This window comes from Anser brachyrhynchus, assembly GCF_964034855.1.
Source record: "Anser brachyrhynchus genome assembly, chromosome: 1".
Classification (NCBI taxonomy): domain Eukaryota; kingdom Metazoa; phylum Chordata; class Aves; order Anseriformes; family Anatidae; genus Anser; species Anser brachyrhynchus.
In genome coordinates this window covers 4,306,638-4,316,676 of record NC_137694.1, presented here as the reverse complement: position 1 = coordinate 4,316,676, position 10,039 = coordinate 4,306,638, and the positions used below count along the sequence as shown (strand labels likewise).

General features: G+C 41.7%; 2 long non-coding RNA genes across 2 annotated transcripts; both read right to left on the bottom strand.

Moving 5' to 3' along the window:
* Positions 1-598: 598 nt before the first annotated feature.
* On the bottom strand, positions 599-1,693 carry LOC308188001. The gene is made up of 2 exons (XR_013945061.1): positions 1,648-1,693; positions 599-1,145 (listed from the first exon to the last, which is right to left on the bottom strand). It is a non-coding gene; the product is annotated as an uncharacterized lncRNA (long non-coding RNA).
* A 2,402-nt stretch (positions 1,694-4,095) lies between these two features.
* On the bottom strand, positions 4,096-8,372 carry LOC308187998. The gene is made up of 2 exons (XR_013945058.1): positions 8,234-8,372; positions 4,096-4,252 (listed from the first exon to the last, which is right to left on the bottom strand). It is a non-coding gene; the product is annotated as an uncharacterized lncRNA (long non-coding RNA).
* Positions 8,373-10,039: the final 1,667 nt, after the last annotated feature.

Below are 10,039 nucleotides of genomic sequence, written 5' to 3'. Positions count from 1 at the left end.
AGCAGAAATACAGAAAGTCTATTTAATGGGCCTAGCTAGATTTCCTCCATATTTTTCTGGAATGACTGGAACTGCTTACCGTTTGGAGAAAATTTGCTTATTTTGAGAGATCCTTTACTCGGCTGATATTCCCTATTGTGCCTTGTGCTGCACAGTCACTTTCATGCAACAGTCTGACTTGTGCCAATGGAATACTTCTCACGAAGAAGTTTCAGAGCTTTTACCATCAGGCCATGACACCAATTTCTAACAACTGAAGGAGATGTTGCATTAAAATTCACATCCTTCCCTCTACCACTGCTGGATTTTTTCAATTAAGTCTAAGAAAATGTATGGTGTAACTTAAAAGCACTGGCAGCTTTCCACATGTGATCCACAATTGTATAACAATCACAGCAATTTCCTTTTTGATATCAAGTGTCTCTATATGGCTGGGAAAGTCCCAGGAACCATGCTGATTTACTGGTTCCCATGAACCCATCACAGGCTCATCATTCAATAGATCCTGCCTTTTAAACATGGCCAATGTGCTCAATTAATAATACGGAAAAAAAAAAAAATTCAATTCCGTTTTCCCCCTCCACTCTTGGAAAATATATTACGTGAAAGGATTTTATCACCTGTACTGTGCATAATGTCGTGTACTGGATGTGATTAAATGTCCAGGTGGTTTCATCCCTGCTATCAAACTATCTGAAATCTCCAAGGATGCATTATCATCCATAAAAGATCCATAAGGAGAAAGGATATGGATAAGAATATAACATAAGAATACAGCGTAAGAATATATTCCAAAGCTTTTATTAACTTTTATTGTCATTGCAAAAGTCCAGGGAGCCTGGATGGAGGCAGTTATAGATAAAGGACTCAATTATTACAGTGCAACCTCTGCAAAGCAAAGGATAACCTGTAACTTTATATGCAGAGGGTTAGATGGGAGATTAAAGCTTTTCTTCTGATGTTCCTCTGGGGAAATGACTTGTGTCCATGCCTTTGTGGAGCAAATTCCTTCCTTCTCAGTGGAAATGCTTGTTGGGTTTCGCGATTTGAATGGACTCTAGTTCAGAATGGGACTTCATACGTGCAGGACAACAAGCAGAGATAGCACAAGGACTTCACAGATAAACAAGAGGCTTCCAATAAAGCTAAAACATGGAAAGGAAAATGTATAAGAGGTGGGAACATGGTCAGATGGGGTAACCTAGGAGAAAGAGAGATACACAGTCTAGCTTTCCCAATACTATCCCTACATGCTCATACCCCACCTGCAATTGAATTACACAAGACATATGAATTGCAGTAAGAAGGGTTTCTACCTGTGCATCATCATCAAAAGGAAGGCTAGGGAAGGGGCAGAGGACCTGGTTACATGGAGGAGGACAGTGTACCGGTCATTCCAGTACTTAAAGGGGGCTGCAGGAAAGCTGATGAGGGACTCTGTCAATGAATGTAGTGATAGGACAAGGGGAATGGCTTTAAACAAAAAGAGAGTAGATTTAGATTAAAAGTTAGGAGGAAAATCTTCAGAGGGTAGTGAGGCCCTGGCCCAGGCTGCCCAGAGGAGCTGTGGCTGCCCCATCCCTGGCAGTGCCCAAGGCCAGGCTGGATGGGGCTGGGGGCAGCCTGGGCTGGTGGGAGGTGTCTCACCTTCTCTTGCAGAGAAGGACCTGGTCATTCTGCAGGACACCAAGCTGAAAAAGAGCCAGCAATATGTCCTTATGGCAAAGAAGACCAACAGCATCCTAGACAGCATTATGAAGCGCTTTACCAGCAGGTTGATGGAGGTAATCTTTTTCTTCTCCTCAGCACTGTCAATGCCACATCTAGGATTTTGTGTCCAGTTCTGGACTCCCCAGTACAACAGACATGGACATACTGGAGTGAGTCCATCAAAGAGCCATGAAGGTGATTAAGAGACTACAGCATTTGTCATTGAGAGTCTGGGAGAGTTGGGACTGTTCAGACAGGAGGAAAGGGTAAAAAAAATGAAGCATATGAAATTGTTTAAACATAAAAAAGCCTTTTACTATGAGGGTGATTGAACACTGAAACAGGTTGTCTGTAGAGGTCATGGAGACTCTACCCTTGGAGTTCTACTGGACATGGCCAAAAAAAAACCTGTAATGTCTGACCCTGCTCTGAACAACAGAGGTAGAGAGATTCCTTCCAACCTCAATTATTCAGTGATTTCAGGGGATCCAGAAGTCTGAGCACATCCCAAATGAATTGCATTGTTACCAAAACAGACCATCTTCTAGCACTGATGAAAGAGACTTCCTGCAGCATGGAAAATCTTTCTTGAAATATTATCTCTCAGGGGGTCCAGAAAAAATGGTTTGGCCATTTAAAATATGCTTGCAGGAAATGGTGTGACACTTAAAGATTCTGCTGTGACCAGTTTTGCTGCGGGTTGCAGTTCTGCTTGCCTTCATCGGGCATCTGCTCCTCCTTGATTGCATTTTTACTCTTTTTCAAAAGGGCAGATGGTATTTTTTTTCCTGTGTGCATAATTAAAAGAACACAAAACAAACTCATCTAAAGATACTAATTAATTCCATTTCCTAATAGATTGCAGGCAGCCTATTAATATTATTCACTCCTGGGACTAAGAGTCTGCTAGCAAGAGCTTCTTCCTCTTTCTGCTTTTCCTTTTCCCATGGTGGCACTGGTGAAGTGATCCACCACATCCCTTCTCAACACAGTCACACTAAATGTAGCTGTAGCCAGTCCTATGCTACAACTGGTCTTGGTGAGAGTGGTCATCCTTTTCTTTGTTTGTTAAATGCTGTTCTACTTGAGTCCCCCCATCACCCTTTTTGGCTTTGATAATGTGCATCTGAGAGGCCATGATGCTGCTCAGGTCAGGTAATGGCTGAAGACTGGGCTAGTCCCAGGTCTACACACATTTATACCCATTTTGGGCTCCCTGGTTTACTTGGAAAGGGTGTGACAAAGGAGGGGAAGTTTAATTGTTATGCTTTAAAAAAAATAATACATATATATTTATATATATTTTAAAAGTAAGATCAAACATGCCTTTGGATGGCACCAAATGATTGTCAACTCTATTATAATTACCCAATTAAAGAGGTGATAATGAACCCAGACTTGAAATGCTGGAGGGAGAAAAGGAGGGTGTCACTGGGAACTCAATTTTTGTTTTATCCTAAATCTCTGTTATAAAGGAATCACCTGTCAGAAAGTCTGCTGAGAAGCAAGCAGCTATTCACTGCAGTGCTGTGATCACAGAAACACGGTGGGAACAAAAGCAGCAATGACAGATTCAGGTAAGGCAGTCTCCAGCCCAGGAAACCCAAGCAGCCCCAGGGTTTTTTGAGGAAAAAAATAAACCAAAATAAAATAATAAAATAAATAAATAAAATAAAAAATAAAATAAAAAGAACCATAAATAAATAAATAAATAAAAATAATATTAAAAAAAAAAAAAACAGAAAAAAGCAGTCATTAGTGCATCCTAGCAATCTTTAGGGTTAACAAGATACTGGTCTGTACTGGCACAAGTATAGCCAGGAAGTCATAAAAATCAATCCCTCCCCCTTTTTTACCTGACATTCATTCAACTAAATCCAGAACACTGCCTCCAGTTTTGGGCACCTACCTGCAAGAATGACAGGAGGTTGGACCAGTGATCTCCTGATGTACCTTCCAACCTGACTTATTGTTTCATGGAAGCCTTGTCAAATCACACCTATTGTAGACAAGACCCAAGCCTTTGGCTTCTGCTTTCAGCCCTCACAGCTGTGCCTGTGCCACGTACAGGCTATGTGAGCCCATGCCACCTTCGGGGTCTCAGCTCAGGTTTGTGACAGGTTGGCCCTAGGGTTTGTGCTCTTGGGATCCATGCCACAGCTTGTGGGCATGGCTTCCTTTGGGACCTAAACTCATGACTATAGGAAAGCATGTACTTCTGAGACCAGCTTTGTGGACCAGAAAACCAAAATAAAGCCACATGAAACCACATGACAAACCTAGCATACATCCCTCTTTCCAGCTCTCAGGGCCCAGCTCCCACTTCAGTATTCGGTCAAATTGAGTATTTCATCTCAAAGGTAGCCAACCTTTCATCTTCCCTCATCTTGATCCTACTGGAAGTCTATTTCTGTGAGTATTGCCCACATTTGGGACTACAAATTCTATCAGTCTTCAGCGCTGCCTCAATAAGGAGCATGGTTGTGTTGACCTTCAGAAGTCCATGGGAAGAGCCAGGTAAATCAGGACTGAATCCTCCATTCTGGGAGACAGAGAGGAAAGCATCTTATTAAATTCTTTCAGCTTTTAATGCGTGCAAAAATGTACTTATATTCATATGATCCTCATTGCTGGATTTCAGTTGTGTTCAAAGATGACAAAATGGAAAAGATCAAATGATAAATCAAAACAAGAGTAACAAAAAAGCCTGAGGGATGCACGGCTGACAACAGATGATCACAGACGAAAGTGATCATATTCTTGCTTATTCCAGAAAAGCTAGTCTTAACTAAGAAATATTTCCTAGATATGTGTGTGAATGACAGAAAAATTTTAGGTTAATAATTTTTTACTACATATTGTAGGACCAAAATTTGAGTTTATTAGAATTCTAGTCAGTCTGCTCATCACTTTGAAGGCTGATTAGTACTAATATACATATATAAATATTTTAAAATTTGTTGAACATGGTGAAGACCCAGCAAATAACAAATCAATTTCTTATTAGGTTACACCAGAAAATAGAGTGTCCAGAAGTGAGTGCCATTTGTAAATATTAGGTGCATCAATCTTGGTTCCTTCAAACAATCAATTTCCCTGTGAAAGGAAGACAAATGTTGTGTGTTATATTTTTCTTAAAAAAAAAAAAAAGGAAAAAAAACTCTGAAACCAGCAACAGCTAAACAAGCATAGCTAAACCTAAATCTTTATTGTTCTATGATAGAGGAAATAGATATCCCATTTTTTCTTTCTTTTTTCTTTTCTTTTTTTTTTTTTTTAATTTTTGTAGACTTGCTGTTCTAGCTCATTATAATGACAACTGGCTTAAAAGTGTTAAGAGGAAAAGATAAATCACTTCTGAAACATGTTTTGAAGAGGGTTAGTTAACACAAGGAGCCTTGCAACACTCGCTATTCCTTGGATGATGGATTGGTTTTGGTTTGGCTTTGATCTGTTGAGGGACTTTTTCTGTTCTCATGAGAGCAGTAAAAGAAAATCCTGTGAGGGAAGGAGGTGTCCTCTCTGGATAGCCATGAAAGAAAGGCGGATATTGTGGGGAATGCAGAAGGCTGGAGCATACCCTGGAGTTGTGGATGGCATGCTGCCCTCTCCTCCCCATATTAGTGTCTAATATGAGATGGAGTGTATCATAAAAGTACAGGTTTCTCTCCAATTTGAAAGGGAAGCGTACATAACTAGTAGTGGCATAGTTGTCTGTGGTAGATGTCTTCTTACCTCGCTATTGAGATCCTGGCACATGAAGACAGGTGGACACCTTGCTATTAATTATAGGGCAGGGGTACCTGAGCTAGCTGGTACATCCTAATAGCTAAGGATCAGTTGTTTTAGGATCTTCCTGCAAGAATAACCTTGGCATGGTGCTGATCCCGAGTTAAGCCCCATATTAACCTGAAGACAGCTGGATAATAAGGTGTGCTGTCTCCAGCTATGGATCTACCTAAACTGCTATTACTTTGGGGATCTCTGCACCCAGCTGTTGTGTGGGCACATGAATTCCTTGGTCCTGAGTCTTTTTATGCTTGTGCACTCCATTAAAAAGAACCAAGGACCCAGTTTGAGGTCTTCAGGCCAAGTGGTAATGACTGCCTCGTGTCCTATCTAAACGCTCCAGCTTTCTGCCTTTTATTTAGCAGGGCATACATTTCCCATCAGTGGAACCCCTCCATGCTTGGGAGAGAGGATCTTTGGGTCCAGCCATTGAGGTCTGTGATGTCTTTGGCACCATCCTGATGGTGCCATAGGAACACAGCCAGAATTACAAGGAGTAAACTCAAAGAGCCTACCAGTTATGTTTGCCTTTCACTAGGCTGGGTCATCATGTTTTTTCTTTCTTACTCAACTTTTCTTGGTTCCATTTACAAATATGGTACATATTTGCAAATATAGTCCTGGGTTGAGCACGGCAGCAACTCTGGGGTCCTCAGAAAAGTCTGTTACAAACTGGGAGTTTGAACCAGAAGAAGCCAAAGCAAAGAGAATTAACAGGGAAAGAAAGGCAGGGCTGATGAATGCAGCGCTGCAAAGGGCTTCTTGAAATTGACAGCTTGTGGTACACTTTCACCATGCTGCTTATTTAAGTCCCACTTTTCTAAATGCCCACTCAGGCTAATAGCTGTGGCTACTCAGCCTGACGAGCTTTATATAGTATATTCATGTTGATGTTTGCTTTTTTTTTTTTCCCCCCACCCACTGAGTTGTTGCAGCAAGCTCTCTCACAAGTGTCTGGTGTGAATTCAGCAGAAATATCATTTTACAATGATAGGCAGTATATTTAAATACCCCCCCTATACTTGCCTCTCTCAGGGAAAAAATCTTTCAGTTGCAGCTGAAAACATTCACTGGGTCTTCTTGAGGGGTTCTCAGTGAGGGTGAAGTAAAGCATGTGCCCAAAGCCACTGATGTGACATATTTTCTAGTCTCCTTTGTCCTCATTAAAAACCCTGATTTAATTTTATGATTTTACTGCTCAGCTGTTCAGTTGGGACTCTGATGTTCCTCCTGTCAGTGTGATGGAAATCAGACTCCTGGGTACTGGTGAAAATGAATTAGCTAAGTCCAGATCCCTAGACAAATTTAGGCATGATGTCTCTGAACTTGAAGGACTTTCAAGTAGCCATGTCCCCAGCACAATAACCACAGCTGTATGTGGGGGTCTGCATTTTTTTAAACCCTGAAGAGGAGCAGCTGAGAACACAAGATGATTCACACTTGACATGTGCCCACGTAAACAAAAATATTCTTCATTTGCAGTGAAAACCACAGCGTATGTGCTCACTCACATACATATATCACAGAACATTATATCCAATGCAATGTATACCTTATTAAAAGAGTATATATTAAAAAGTTCGGCTTTCAGTAAGGGCTCAGGAAGGAACAAGGGCTACTGCTTGTCTTTGGTGAAATAAATTAACTCACACATTGCAGTTAATCAGGACCATCAGTTAAGAGCAGGTACATACTACTGCAATGATGAATTAATTAGTATAATTGATGTAGGTGTACTAAGCCAGGGATAAAACCAGAACAGTAGATCAATGATTGCATCTCTCTGCTAAAGGTGAATTATCCCTCAGCTGTGGCTCCTGCTGCTTTTGGCCAGTTGAGTCTTAAAATCCTTGCTCTGGGAACCCTACAAACTCTTGCAATTGCCACAGAAAGATGTTTGAGTTATAGCACTGTTGTCCCAGAGATGGTTGAAGGTGCTTTATAGAGTTAGGAGACCAAAGATCAGTGCAGAGGGGCAGAAATCAAATGGGAACAAGGAAGGATATAACAGTCCATGAGCAGCAGGCATGACTCCAAAGGAAGAGTGGCCCTGAGGCGGGCATTATCAAGAATAGCTGATGCCTTGTCTCTGTGTTCCTCCAGGATACCTGATAGAATTTAAACCTGCTTTGCTTTTCCCTTAGCACAGCCTCTGAAACCAGTCTTTGTGAGCATAAGTGTGTGAGAACAGCACTCTCTGTAGCCTGAGGGGTGCGATCCTGGCCCTGCAGTTAATATATTTTGGTAAAGATGTGGTTGTCCCTCCTCCCCCTGTTTCTTCTGTTCTCCCTCTAACCAAGCCAAGTGGCACGTGCCTTTTCACACCTTTCTCTGCACACAAACCCAAAGGGTTGCTAGGTCATTTCTACTCCTTTTTGGACCATCTCAGTTTCATTAATGAATACTTGAAAGCTCAGCCCTGTTCAGCTTCCAGTAGAAGTCTTTAAGGGAGAAAAAGAAAAAAATCTCCAAGACCTGAAAAGCTACAGCTACCAAGTGTACAAAGTCTCTGTCACCCTAACCATAACCACAGACCTGCCCAGCTACTGTCCAGCATAGAGAATATCTACCAGCCTTTAACTCTGCAGCTCTAGAGACACTAGAATTTCCATACTGCTTTCCCCAAACTCCACCTGCTCCTCTTTGTTGCAAGTCAGACCATCCTACCCTTCCATCCTAACCTCTGGTCATTGCATATGGTTGTGCATCCATCAGCTTTGCAATGGTCACTTACCTGTCCAGCTTTCAGCCTGAACAAGGTAACCAGGCTCTCACACAACCCTGAGAAGGTGCTGAGCCTGGAGACCTGGCCATAAGGCCATCCAGAGCCCAAATGTATAAAACATCTGATTTGGTGGTTTTCCAATCACTTGTTAACCAAAGCAGCTGGTAGCAGGTGAGAGCTGGGTGATCAGCTGAACTTTGATGGAGCTGGATGTATTTTTCACAGCTGTTTCTGATGGTTCACCATGGTGCTGCGGCTGACAGCAAAAGGATCACCAACTTGGATAGGACCTTTGTCCTTTCAGTAGTTAACTATGAGATTTTCACCTTGGCTACTTATAGATGAACTGCTTTTTAATGCAATAAGATTACATTGGCTAGGCTTTAGGCACCCAACAGTTGCCCAGGATCATCACCACGCTTGTGCCTCCTGAGGCACCACTCCAGTTCCCAAGCAAATTTAGGCACCCACAGCAATATCCTGCTACATCCCATTCATATGTCCCATTGCAGCATAAACCTGCCTCTTGAGGTCCCACATTTTCTTCTCTGCCTTCACTGCTTCATACTCCTTTTCTTCAGTTAAATCTCACTCATGATTCCCAGCTGATATTCCTAACCTCTTCCCTTCCCCTTTTGTTATTTGTTTGCACTTACTGCTGCTCTTCTCCATTTGGATATAATCAGTACCTGTTATTTTCTTTATTACTGACAGAGTAGAGACCAAATCTGCTATTCTCCACAACACTGCCATCTCCAGGATATTTTCTAACTCCAGTCTTAGGTGACAAACGTCACCTTCTGCTTTACAGCCCCATAGCCATGACAATGCCTCCCTCTGAGTTGATTTGAATCAGTTTTGCTTCAAGTAAGATTTCCCAAGAGATGCTAGGAAGTGCTCCTGTAACGGTGTCAGTACAAATAGATGCCTATTCACCCAGACGCACACCGTGCTGCAACAGTCATGGGTCTTTTGTACTCTCTCAGGGGGAAGTGTGTCTGCTGCAGTGAAGCAAGTGGGGCTTGAGCTGAGCTGCTGATGGAACCAGGAAACCGTGCACTAATTAGTTAATTGTCTGAAAGAGCCTGCATCATACTGGATGTGTTTAACATATACGCTGCCCCTGTTTTTGTAGGAAAAAGAAAACCAAAACCAAAACAACAACAAAAAAATACAACCATTTTGCAAAGCCATCAGCTTCGTTAATCCCAATTTTGCCTTCACTTATGCCAGCGTTACATTGACAGCAGGCTGACTGATGCTACTTTGTACTCAGGCATATTATTCAAGCATTAAATCAGGAGTGAAATCTGAATCACTTCTTTCTTTTATGCTCTGTTATGAATTCAGTTTGCTTTGTCATAAAAGGACAGTGTGAGTCACTGATTCAAATGGGGGAAGCATGAACATCCCTTTTTTACAATAACAGCAAAAAAACAACAACAACAAAATACATGTTTTTGGAGAGAGACAGAGAAATCTGCACACAATCAGAAGTCTTGTGACTTGTGCATGTAACCACAGTCCCAGCCTGTCCAGAAACTGCTTTTTATGTCACTTTGCAACACTGGGATTCATCCATTTTGTGGTGAATGGTCCTGGTCAAGCACATCTTCTCTTCTCCTTTGGTTTACTCACTCCATCAGAGACACACATGGTTCTCATAATGAACTGTTCAGAGTAATCAAGACATATTCAAAATACTATTGTTTAACCTTGAACTTTCTGGGGGAAAAAAATAAAACAAGGAAATTCTTGGTATATAGGAAGAAAAACTTCGGGACTTCCTAACATTTGGGGTTTTGAGACTGTTTC